Raw genomic sequence first — 12,737 nt, 5'->3', positions numbered from 1 at the left:
CCCCCCCCCCCCCCCGTCTGTGTTTGAGGACAGGGCCTCTAAGGAAGGAATCAAGGTTAAATAAGTTCCTAAGGGTGGGGCCCTGATTGGATAGGACTCGTGTCCTCCTGAGAAGAGCGCCGAGGACCTGGCTGTCTCTCCACCACGTGAAGACACAGCTAGAAGGCGAGAAGGCTGCTGTTGGCAAGCCAGGAACAGAGCTCTCAGGAACCACATCAGCCCACACCTTGAGCTGGGACTTCCAACCTCCAGAACTATGAACACATAATTCTGTTGTTTCATCCACTCCCTCTGTGATCTTTTCTTACGTTAGCCCAAGCAAACGAATACAGTGAGCCTCACTGGGCTCCTCACTGCAGGGGAGACCGGCTCCCCCCACCCTCCGAGGGCATCCCCGCAGCCAGCTTCCCTTTTGCGAGAAGTGCCCGGCTCTGCTCTCTCGCCTTGACAACAGTGAGGAGTGTGGGATGGGAAGATCGAGACCAGTGCTTTTTTGCTTCACTTTGGACCCCTGGCCTTTCCGTAGGAGAAACTCGTCCCCCCGTGTGAGCCCGGCTCCTCTGTGATGAGACTGGTGTGCAGACCCCTGGCTCACAGGTCGCTCGCTGGCCATTCGAGGGACCAGGTGCACCGAGTGGGCTCCTGCCCCTCAGGGGCAGATTCTGCTTCGGACCCTGCCCTTCTGAGGTGGCACCCGCTGTACCGGGTTGCAAAAATGAGGACCAGGCCTGTAAAAGCTGCCAAGTGCTGACTTTCTTTTCACTTTGGTTCATTTGAATTTGGGGGGCTTGGAAGCGGGAGGAAGGAGACCCGTTCTGAATACAGTGAGCCTCAGATCAGCTACATGAGTTAGACGTCAGAGTTAGACACTATCGCTGTCATTGGTTTAAAGGGCTTTGATGCCCTGGCAACTCCTACACCCATAAATACCCTCCAGTGGGGCAAGCCACTGCCTAAAAGTAGGTTCAGAGGAGAGGGAAGCTCTTCTGTTTGCCACCATTTCTGTCAGCACCATTTAGCTGATGGCCGTGCAGCCTGATGCTTAGCTTTCTTCTCTGGTTTGTATATGCACACCCATATTCTGTCCAAGTTAACTTTTCTCATTAACGGGGATGGATATTCTGAAACTACTATTGCTTGTCTTCATCTCTTAACAAGTACTGTAAGTAGTATTTACATGTATGTGTGTATCGTACTCTATAGGAGGGTGTTACCTAGGGTGTATTAGAAACTAGATACGTGATAGAAGAGCTGCTCCTGCCCAGGGCAGATCTTACTAACCTTCCCCAAGACGCCTTCTCTTTCTGAGTTTTCTAGTTTTTGTTTCTTTTCTTTAAAAGTTCTTTATCCGTGAAATGTATGCTTTTTCCTAGTTTCCCTCTATTCCTTCTCTTCATTTTTAAATAGCTTTAACTCAGTTATAAGCCATTGTAATTCACCACTCTGTGCTTCAAGACAGAAGCCATCTGTATTAATTCCATGTGTTTTTGACAGAGGGAGATGGTAGTCAGGGCAGTGGATCTCTTATTTATTGACTTACGTTATTATTATTATTTTTTTAAGATTTTATTTATTTGAGAGAGAGAGAGAGACAACATGAGCAGAGAGAGGGGCAGAAGAAGAAGCAGACTCCTCGCTGAGCAGGGAGCCTGACTCGGGGCTCCATCCCAGGATCCTGGGATCATGACCTGAGCTGAAGGCAGATGCTTAAATGACTGAGCCACCCAGGTGCCCCATTGCCTTGAGTTCTTAAAAATGTATTCTAGTTGTGTTAATCTTTTCAGAATGCTAAGCAGATGTGGACAAGTTCCTCCAATTTAAAATATAAAATGATTGTGATGTATCTAACGCATGCGTCTCTGCCAGGCTTTTCTTCCGCAGGCCCCCCAGAGACTGGCCGCAGACCCCCCCTGAGCTGCTCTGGGGAAGGATCTGTCCTCTTCACCTTCCTGGGTGGCTCGACCAGGACCTTCCCACAGGGGTGATGACCAACCAGGCCAAGGTTGCATTCGTACATGTACTTGACCCTGGTGCACAAAAAAAAGTTTCATAACATTTTTCAATGAGAAAAAATTACCCTATTTCTTTTGATCCTAATAAGAGAGTTCTTTCCAATGGGAGAACTGTTTTTTGGGAGATTCTCTTGCTAGATAACATCCTAATATGGGCAATAAAACGTGTCTGTGAAATGCATTGCAAAGCGTTTATGGCCTATTACAATCTCTTGTGAGCATCTTGCCCTGTGGTTCGTGGTTCTGAAACTAGAGTTTGTTCCAAATTAGCTAGAGGGCTTTTTGAGACAGACTGCTGCCCCCAACCTCCTAGTTTTTGCCTCTGGAACCTGGAGTGGGCGCGAGTAATTTACATTTCTAGGAAGCTTCCTAGTGTCTCTGTTGCTGGTCGGGCACGAGGGGAGAACCATTGCCCTGGCCACCAGAAAACATTGGCCACTAGCAGCAGTTAACTGAATTTCCACAGATGGGTGCTGACTTCTGTCTTCACTCCCGGCTTGGAGGAGGAGCATAGAATCAGAGCCTAATGCATAGTATAATCAATCGTGTGTTAAATGCAAATGAGCAGAAGTGGCTTATCTTCAAAACATCTTAATTTTTATTGCTTGTGCTATGTGAAATGTTATTTCCCATTTGTAGAATGGGAAGAATTAAAAGTTGATTTGTGAGCTAAAAATACAGTCAGCTCCTTCTTCGTCAAAACCCATAAATAGGCCTGCACATTAGACATAAAAGCAAACCATTAAGAAACAGTGCTCGTGTCCTTAGAATTTGTTGATCGGATTACAATTACAGACTCTCATTTCTTCACTTCCTGCAGCTTGTGTAACTGCTTACCACCTATTTTTAGGAGGTCTTGCACTGCTGACTCAGAGTGGTAACCAGTGCTGAGCTCTCTGCTGCTTGGTGCCATAAGCTGGCAGGTGGCCAGGCTCCTAAGACGGGTAAGGTTATATGCCTGGGCACTGTGTGAGGTGGTGTGCTGGGGAGTGCGTCCCTGGGCAGGCAGCCTGGGGGCCCAGCCACCTCCCCTGGCCTCTTCTTGCTGCTTCACACACGTGAGATGAGCCGTAGATGGGGTCCCCGGGTCTGGTGGTGCTGCATGTAACTATCTCCCTGATGGGCTGTCTCCCTGCCCCTCAGCCTCTGGCTCATCTTCATTCTCAGGCAGAGGGGCTCAGCGCCAGGGTGGGCTGCTGGAACCCCTGCCCTTTGGCTCCATTCTCAGCACACCTGGAAAGAAGTGGAGCTTGTCTTCAGTGGGCTCTGCCTCTGTCTTTAAGGCTGCAGTCCAGGTGGGCCTCTTGCCACCCGCTGATGAGCACAGGCAAGTCATGGGAGGTTTTCAGCTCTGTGCTTTGACCTCTGACCCATGCCAGAGCAAGAGTCTGGATGGTCAGCCTGTGCTGATGAGGAAAGCTCTTGCCCACAGGGCTTCATAAGTAATCAGCCAGAATGAAACTGTCCTCCCTTTCATGACAACACACAGATACAAACCACTAGGGTAGTACTCTGGTCTAGTAGAACTTGACAAGAATTGGATGACACAGCTTGGGTGCTGTGACCTTCAGCCAGGAAACTTTGGGGCTCCGGAAATAGCCTTGAGTAACATAACTGGAAGGCTGCTTGAGCCACCCTGAAGCCCGCGTGGCCTGGGGCTCAGCCATTCTGCACCTTTCTTTTCTCATTTGTGAAGTGAAGGGCTTAGAGCACATCTGTAATCCTTCCCCCATGAAGATTTAAATTCTAGTAATCTGTAAGAGAATGTTGATTTCATCTGGAGAAGCCTGGGGAAGTGATGTCAATTACAGCCACGCTGATAAGAAATTGGTCTTTTCTCGTCTCCCTCATTTAATCTCTTGTGCCTTCAGTGCTTTGTCCTTGCCCCAGAGAACAGGGAATGGGCACGGGTGTAGGCTCCGTCAATTTCAGGGTGGCTGTTGTGTGGGGCTGGCAGGGCTGGGGGCTGTATGGGATGTGGGGGCTTAAAATACCCGTTTACTGAACACACCTTCTCTCCTCCCTCAGGCCTCACCAGCTGGCATTTTCCAGCAGTTTTATCTTGGCTTCATGTCCTTGGGATGTCCTTACTCTTTACTTGTGTATCAGCACAGTTTATTATATGTTTATAGAGTACTCTGATGGGCTCAGCTTCTTGGCAGTGAGGGACATTTCTCACGGACTCACTTTACAACAGCGGATCATGGTGACCTGGCTGAGCGGGTGCTTGATAAATGCTTTAATTTTTATAATTTCACAATTCACACAAACCAGTGCCACACACTCTCATCACAGCCTGTGAGCCGGAAAGTGTACATAGTTTGATCAGCGTGCAGATGACACAGCTGCTGTATGTGCTTTCCTAGGACACTAAAGGTTTCACTGTCTGTTGTGTAGTCCACAGCCGAATAAATTCTCACAATGTTATTGAATGAATGAACTGATTATTCTTTTTCTTGGGCGGGGTGGAGTTCAAATTACCAAAAACTTAATGTTTTTGGAAGTATATTCATAAGCAAAAGGAAGAGCCTTAATATCTTAGCAGTGGATGATAAAAAGCAGGCTTATGGGGCGCCTGGATGGCTCTGCCAGTTAAGCGGTTAAGTGTCTGTCTTCAGCTCAGGTCATGATCCTCGGGTCCTGGGATCGAGCCCCGCATCAGGCTCCCTGCTCCACGGGGAGTCTGCTTCTCCCTCTCCTTCTGCCGCTCCCCCTGCTTCTGTGCTCTCTCTTGCTCCCCCCGCCCATATTTAAAAGAAAAAAAAAAAAAGGCTTATGAGTATGTCAGAACTCTTCTTCTACCCAGTCCTGCTGCCTTACGTGGAAAGACCGAGGAGATTTCAGGAGCTGGGTTCTGTGGTGGCCTCGCTGGCCCCTCGCTCTGGGGCCTGGGGTTGCTCTACTAGCCTTCCGAGGGAGAAGGTGGTTTGGAGCCTGCAGGTTTCTGAAGGCCCTTCAGGCTGCCCTATTTTTTGATGTTCTGGACTCTCATTTGTAAGGTGTGATTTCTTTTTAATACTATTTGAGAGAGCGTGCCCTCTCACACAAGCGAGGAGAGGGCCAGAGGGAGAAGCAGACTCCCTGCTGAGCGGGGACCCCCCCCTCCACGATGCTCGATCCTGGGACTCCAGGAATATGACCTGAGCTGAAGGCAGACACTTCACAGACTGAGCTACCAGGGTGCCCCTAAGCTGTGATTTCTTAGTTTACAGGATAATCATATTCAGTGTAGTTTTTAAAGGTAGCATCATAGCATGAATCCTCATGAATATCCATTATTAGAACTTCAGCGCATAGTTCTGAATGGCCAGTCTTGTTCCATCTGAACTCTTCCACACTCCAGTGGCCTATTTTTGTAGCAAATCTGAGATATGAGTTCATCTGTAAATATTATAGTAAATACTCCAGTAACTAATTTCTTATTATTACCAAACCTGTAACTACTGTTCCAATTTCCCCAATTATTTCAGACCCTTATTGCTGTTGAATGGTGTGTTTGCTTTCTCCACCCTCTCATTTTTTTCCCCCACGGCGATTGATTTGTTGGAGAAAGCAAGTCTTTCGTCCTTTGGGTTTCCCACAGCTGCAGCTTGCTAACCAGACCCTCATTTGCCATGCCTGCCAGCCCCTGTGTTTCCTTCCTGTAAGCTGCTGGTCAGATCTGGAGCCCTTTCTGCTCAGGCAAGACTCCATCTTGGGTGGTGTGTGCTTCAGGAGGAGGGCATGAGAACAGACAGCCCTGGTGATCACCGCCTCCATCCAGAATTCATCAGGGTTGCAAAATGATGCCATTCTGATCATGTTCTTCCTTCTCTGTTTCCTAGCCAGATGAGGAGAATGTGCGGCTGTTAGCCTGAGGTCCACTTACGCAGGAAAGTCTTGCCTTTTCTTTGGCAGTTCTCAGAATAAATAGTTCTGGTTCCCCAGCATCCTCCACAAGCCACCAGTGAGGTGGTTTGCTTGTGTGTTTTTAGAGACATTATGAGCTCATGATCTAAGGTATTTCTGGAGCATTTTCTTTCATTGCGGCTGGCATCCTTGTTATGCTGAGAGTGCCCGGCTGCAGCCTAGCTGGGCTGCTTGAGCTTGCTTCTGTGTTCCGTTGCTCATGCCCAGAGTCTGTGATGTCATCACCACTGAAGGCTAAGGGCTATTGTGCTTCGGGTCCGACCGGCTGTGCCCACCCCAGGCAGAGGCCCACATTTCAAAGACCGTGGTCCCATTAGGAGGAAGTGGAATTTGGGGACTGCAGTTTGGGAGTTAGGGATCATTGCTTCCAGACTGATTGTTGGATCTGGGCCTTTTCAGTGGACAGAGGTGGGTTTGTTCACTCGTTTGTTTTGGTTGGTTTTCTGACATAATCCTCTGTAAATTCACGCAGATATTTCTAATTGAGAATTCGAATTACAGCATATTTTACTTCTTTGGTTTTATATTTGCATCACTTTTCTCTTAGGCTGAAAGTTTTTCTCCCTAGGAACATTGGCGTAAGAACTTATTTGCTTGATTATCTTATTTATAGACAACACATACATGTTTAGAATAACTACCAACATTTTACCAACCATATGAGTAGTGGAAATGGCAGAAGATATCTTTGTCCTCAGGGTTTATCCCTCTAGGGAAATACAGTCAAATTACTGTGTTTCTAAGTCTTTTGGAATAATGTCTCTCTCTGTTTATGTCACCGACTCAATATATAATTTGGTTAATTGGTTTCCATTCTGCTTTTGATTTTTAGGACTTAAAAAAGTTAATATTGGTTTATAGTTACATAAACCATTTAGATGGTTCCAGAGCCAGAAGTGTGCTCAAAGTCTCATTCTGTATCTTCAGGCTCTTCTCGCTCAAGCCCTTTCCATCACTATTTGTAAAAAGATGATTTTTTCCTTCCTCCTTTTATTTATTGCTTTTTAATGCAAGCACAGACATACATTCATACAGTTGTATATTTGTTTTTAATATTTCTTATTTTCTTAAATAAACAATAACATGCATTACCCACTTTTCCAAAGCTAGAGTTTAGAGGTTGTCTTCTAATTATGTGGCATACTGTGACTTAGTTAATCATGACACTGAGTTTAACTGAATGTGCCATTTTGGAAGGGGTGATTATAGCAACTGCCGTTCTAAATATTTTAATCACATTCCAGAATAGTTAGAAAATACATGAATATTCCTGTCTTATTTTTGCTGTTTAAAAAGAAAACAACACAACTTGGTCTACTTAATTTACATGTATTCTAGTTCAGTGGTTCTCAGCGGGGTAATTTCGTCCCTCAGGGGACATTTGGCAATGCCTGCAGTGTCTGGAGACATTTTTGATTGTCACCATTCCAGGGAGGATGGGGGTTGCTGCTCACCGTCCTCCAGTGCTCGGGAGAGCTTTGCAACAGAGGTTGATCGGCGCTCACATGTCAGTGAGCCACTGGTGAGAAACCCTCTGTTTCAACCACAATTTCGAGAGCTTGGGTCACCTCACTCGTCCTCCCTCTCTCTCTCTTTTCTCTCTCTTCTTTTTCAGTAGATTTATGTCTAGGACTTCAGGAGAACAGAAGTCATTTAAAATGAAAAGGCCCGAGGGGCGCCTGGGTGGCTCAGTTGGTTAGGTGTCCGACTCTTGGTTTCTGCTTGGGTCAAGATCTCAGGGTCCTGGGATCAAGCCCCGCATCGGGCTTCCAGCGAGCCCTGCATCAGGCTTCCAGCTCTGCGGGGAGTTTGCTTCTCCCTGTCCCTCTGCCTCTCCTGCCTGCTCATGCTTTCTCTCTCTCTCAAAAAAAAAAAAGTTAAAAAAAAAAAAAGAAAGATTGTGCTTCAGAGGCACATGTGTGAGTGTAGGTGACCCACGGGGAGGTTAGCAGTGTTGCTGCTCTTATGAAATTATTTTGTCATTGATGATGTGCATGATAACAGGATACATTTTTCTTATCTCTGTGCTTTGCATTTTCTCTATTATCTTATGAAATACTCCATTTCACTAAAAAGAGGACTGAATAATTCAACCGCATTGTGGTTTTAATGCGATATGGATAAAAGGGGGCATGCTCCCTTTTTCAGGTAGGGGGCACCTGGAGGCTATTGACAGTGGGGTCATTTGCACTTGGTCCTTCCCAGAGAGGGTCTGGGAGTGTGAGGAAGGGCGTAGGAGGCCGAGGTTTTGATGTTGAAGGTGGACATTGTCCGGTCCTTGATGGTTTCAGAGCCTTGTCTACCTTTTGCCTTTGGTGATGAAGAAGAGATCCAGTAGTTTAGTGTTATTCCAGATGTTCCTAACATCACTGTTCTTTTTCCTTTTTTTTTCCCCCTTGTACTTCCCACTCTTGCATCGGGTAAATTAAGTGATTTTGGGGGAAAAAAACCTGATCGGCATTTCTTCTTCTTCTTCTTTTTTTTTTTTTTTTAAGATTGTATTTATTAGAGAGAGAGAGCCAAAGAGAGCACTAGTGGGGAGGAGAGGGAGAAGCAGGCTCCCCATGAGCAGGGAGCCCGATGTGGGACTTGATTTCAGGACACCGGGATCATGACCTGAGCCGAAGGCAGACGCTTAACCCACTGAGCCACCCAGGCGCCCCTCGGCATTTCTTCTTGACAGGAGTAAATGCAATAGCAGTTCGATTCCAGGAAAGGAAATATGTATCACTAGAACAGTTAAGACATTAATGATGACAGTTCACAGGTTTGGCAGCCCTCTTAGGAGTTGGTCTTCTAGGATAAATTTTATTAACATTTTACTTGTGAGTGTTAACACTTCTTTGTGGTTGGTTTCGATGCTGCTGGTGGGCGTGGAAGAGTGCTCAGATCATTAGGAGGGTGGTCTTTCAGAAATAGATTGAGTCATCAAAACTCCTTTCTGGTTTTAATTTGTGGCCCGAAGATATAAACATTTATTATCTGTTTTAGGCCTTTGATTCATTTCCTATGCCACCAACCCTTTTCTTTCTGCATCTTCCCCTGCTCCCACAAGAGAGAAGCTGACATTGATTTATAAGCCTTTTTCCTTTGCTAAATTCAGAACTTTACAAAATACCCCTATTTCAGCCTTTCAACTCGTATTTTAGGGGAAGCCCTTAAATATTGATAGGGTTCTGAAGCCTGGGGTTGATTTTTTTTTTTTTCCCTGCACAGAAATAAAACAAGAATTTGTGCTATTCTGAGTGGTGAGGGTTGCACTCAGGGTTCTAGAGAATGAATGAAGGGACCACCAGCACCACAATTCCATGTTGTTCAGTATAAAGGCAGAAGATGGTTTGTGCATGTCTTTCGAAGGAAGAAAAGTCAGTGTGCCCAAGCAGCAAGCCACCAGCCTGTGTGGGCAAGTGGAAGGAAGTCTTCAGATACTCCTGTGGGCACTGCAGGAAGCCACGCACAGGACAGGGGCTTAGGGACTTCAGGGTTGGTGGGGGGTATAGCGTGGTCCTCCTCTTGTTGAGGCTCCTGCCAGGCCCGTGGGAGAGGGCTGTTAATCCCAGTCGATAAGTCCCTGGGTTTGCAGCAACTCACAACCAAGGTGAGATTCATTATGGTTCTCCCATAGTTGGAATGAGGGAGCAGAAGCCAAGTGTTTTGTAACCACAGGTAAAACAAAGCACCTTAGATTGTGGATGCCTATCAGCTTCTGCCTTTCTGTGGAAGCAGGATGCTTCTAGAAAACAAAACTAGTTCGTAAATTTGGCACTGAGAACTCTTTCAGCAGGTTGGGGTGGACTCATTAGTTTATGATTTCATCACTTTTTTTTTAAAGGTACTGGCAACTAGCTGCAGATTTTTAAAGAGTTTAATCATCCTAAGGAAGGTCTGACTGCAGGATGACTAGCTGCATTAATCTGATTCAGTTCATTTCCGAAGAGAACAAAATTATAACTACATTTTCGTTCATTTGCTGGTGTGATCCATCTATTTCAGGGCGAATATTAAATTATCTCCTAGCTCCAGAAGATGTGTTTTTGAACAGAAGTATCTGTAGGATTTAGTGTTCTGTGAAAGGAGTAGGTGTTAAGGTTAGCTTGTTGTAAGATTTGTTTTCTATCTGCTATTATTTTGTTGAAAGAAATTTTTATTTGAAAGAGTAATACATATAAAAGCAAACAAACAGGCAAAAGGCAACTGAAATCTAACATGGAGGGAAGCCTTCCTCCTATCCCGGGCGCCCAGATGGCCTTACCAGAGGCAAGGTTTATGGTTTGTTGTACGTCCAGAATGTTCCGGAAATATCTAAGTAATAGGTTACTCAACTTATTAGTTTCCCTCTTGTTTCCCCTCTTTTTATAATATAAAGAGATTTCTCTATTAACTTTCAAAAATAAGTAAAACCACTAAATAGTACATTTTAATTGGTGAATTTTTATGGCATGTGAATTATATCTCAATTTAATAAAAAGTAACCTAAGAGTTTGGGGACTGATTTTAGAAGAAATGAAGGGTGAAATGCTTTCATCTTCAGATAATCAGATATCAATGGTGAGGTTCCTCAGAGATCCCTGTAGCTTGGATTAAAAACATATTTTTATGGGTTATTTAGATGGAGAAGCCTGTAGTGAGCTCACCAAGGTTACTGATAATTAAGTTCAAATGGGTCATGAATCTCAACATAACGAGGATAAACTGCCGGGATATACCTGAGGCAGCTTAACCCGGCAGCCAAGTGGTAGTTAAGTTTCTACATAGATAAACGCATTTGGGGAAAATAACCTGAAGTGTTCTTACCTTGTTTTTCTGAGGTAACTATCTATTTTTGAACTCTTTCCTATTTAGAACTTAGAGACATTCCTCCTGTTTTATAAGTGAAAAGCGCTTTGTCTTTAGATGTAATGTATTTTACTGTTTTCCTACTGATGGGCATTTAGGCTGTTTCTATTTTCATACGTCTTACCCAATTGCTTTTCATAGAGTTGTGCAATTTTGCATTTTCGTCACCAGTGCACGAGCCTACCTGCTTCCCCATAGCCTCACCAAATACGCCGTTTTATCACACTAAAATAAAAAAAAAATTGTTCTTTTATTTTGAAATACATTTTAGCTTACAAAAAATTGCAAAAATGATACAAAAAACTTCTGCCTCCCTTGATCCAGCTTCCTCAAATGTTGACATTTTATTTATTTTTAAAGATTTTGTTTATTTGAGAGAGCACAAGCAGGGGGAGCAGCACACAGAGGGAAAGGGAGAAGCAGGCTCCCCGCTGAGCAGAGAGCCCTACAGGGAGCTTGATCCCAGGGTCCTGGGATCATGACCAGAAGCCAAGGCAGACGCTTAACCGACTGAGCCACCCAGGTGCCCCAGATGTTAACATTTTAAATAACCACATGATAGTGATCAAAATGGGAAGTTCACATTGACACCGTGCTATCTGTTACCACATTTTCTGGTCTCTGACAGTCTGATAGGTGAGAGGTGGTATCTTCGTATGACTCTAGTATACGTTTATTTTATTGAAGCCCAGCATTTATCTGAAAGGCAGATATTTTCCTACCCAGTTTCCTTTGCCTCTTTTTCTTGATTGGCTGGTCTTCTCATCAATTGTAAGGAGCTCTTCCTGAATCAGGAAGAGTAGGCCTTGGTCTGTGTCACGAATTGCAAATATCCCTTTTCTTTTTGTCTTTTGGATTTGCCTGGGGTATATTTTGCCATGTAAAAAAAGTTTGTATTTTTATGTAGATGAATTCAAACATCTTTTGTGGTTTCTGGATTTTTAGTCATAGATTTAAAAAAGTTTTTCCTTCAAGGCTATAAAGAATTTTTCCATATGTCCTTCTATACTTTTATTTTTCACGGTAAACCTTAGATGCATTTGGAATTCATCCTGTTGTAGGATGTGAAGTGTGTCTCCATCTTTCTTCCAGATGGCTACCAAAGTATCCCATCACTATTTATTGAGAAGTCTTGCCTTTTTCCCAGTGACTGGAGCTAGCACCCTTTATCATATACTAAATTCCCAGAAGCACTTGGGTCTATTTGTGTTCCTGTTTCTTAGTTCTGTTATATGCCATGCCAAACTGGAAGAGATGAGTTCTCTGAAAACTTTCTATTATCTTAAATAAAAAAAACAAAATAGCATTCTGTGAAAGTCTGTAAAAAGCTAATGGCTGTGCTTGCATATCAGTAAATGAGACAGCAGAGGCCCAATGATCACAGAGTTGTTTTGGCCTAGGGTAGAAGGCAGATGGTTCCCTCTCTTGTGTCCAAAAGTGGGTAAAATAATATCTATTGCAAGAAGGCATATTGATGGTCCTTACCTGGCCCACCCCTCTGCAGTCTCGCCAGCTGTGTTCTTGGATGTGGGAGGCGAGTTAAGGATGTATGGTGAGAAATTTGATTGAAAATAGTTAATGATAACATATTTTCTTTTTTTTTAAAAAAAGAGAGGGAGGGTGTGTAAGAGTTCCTTGAAGAGTTTTCTTTGGTAAGTGTAGATTCTGGTCTTTGGGAAATCTGTTTCATTTAGAACCACTGTGCTCATGTGACATCATTAAGCCTTTCTTTCCATCAGTGTTTAACAGAGATCATAACCAGTTCCCCCCTTACCACGTGATCCTTTGGAAGAGGGTTCAGTGTAGTTGTTCGACCCAGGTGCACTGTTGAGCCTGGCTGTCCTTGGTCTTCAGCATGAGCGGCAGTAGGCATAAGGTCAAGGCCAAGGGCTCCCAAGTGACTGGACTCCAAATTCTCACTGCACCTTGCACTCAGCACACCTCAGCCCATCCCCTAACTCCTCTGCTGCGAACGGGGAC

The 12,737-nt window shown here is 44.6% G+C and overlaps 1 protein-coding gene across 12 annotated transcripts in view; it reads left to right on the top strand.

Annotated features, from left to right (window-relative positions):
* The window catches only part of NCK2 (NCK adaptor protein 2), a 145,365-nt gene that overhangs the window by 43,678 nt on the left and 88,950 nt on the right, over positions 1-12,737 (top strand). The window lies entirely within an intron of this gene.

Source organism: Leptonychotes weddellii, chromosome 10 (assembly GCF_054177405.1).
Source record: "Leptonychotes weddellii isolate Sample4059 chromosome 10, ASM5417740v2, whole genome shotgun sequence".
NCBI lineage: Eukaryota > Metazoa > Chordata > Mammalia > Carnivora > Phocidae > Leptonychotes > Leptonychotes weddellii.
This window is presented reverse-complemented; position numbering and strand designations above follow the sequence as displayed.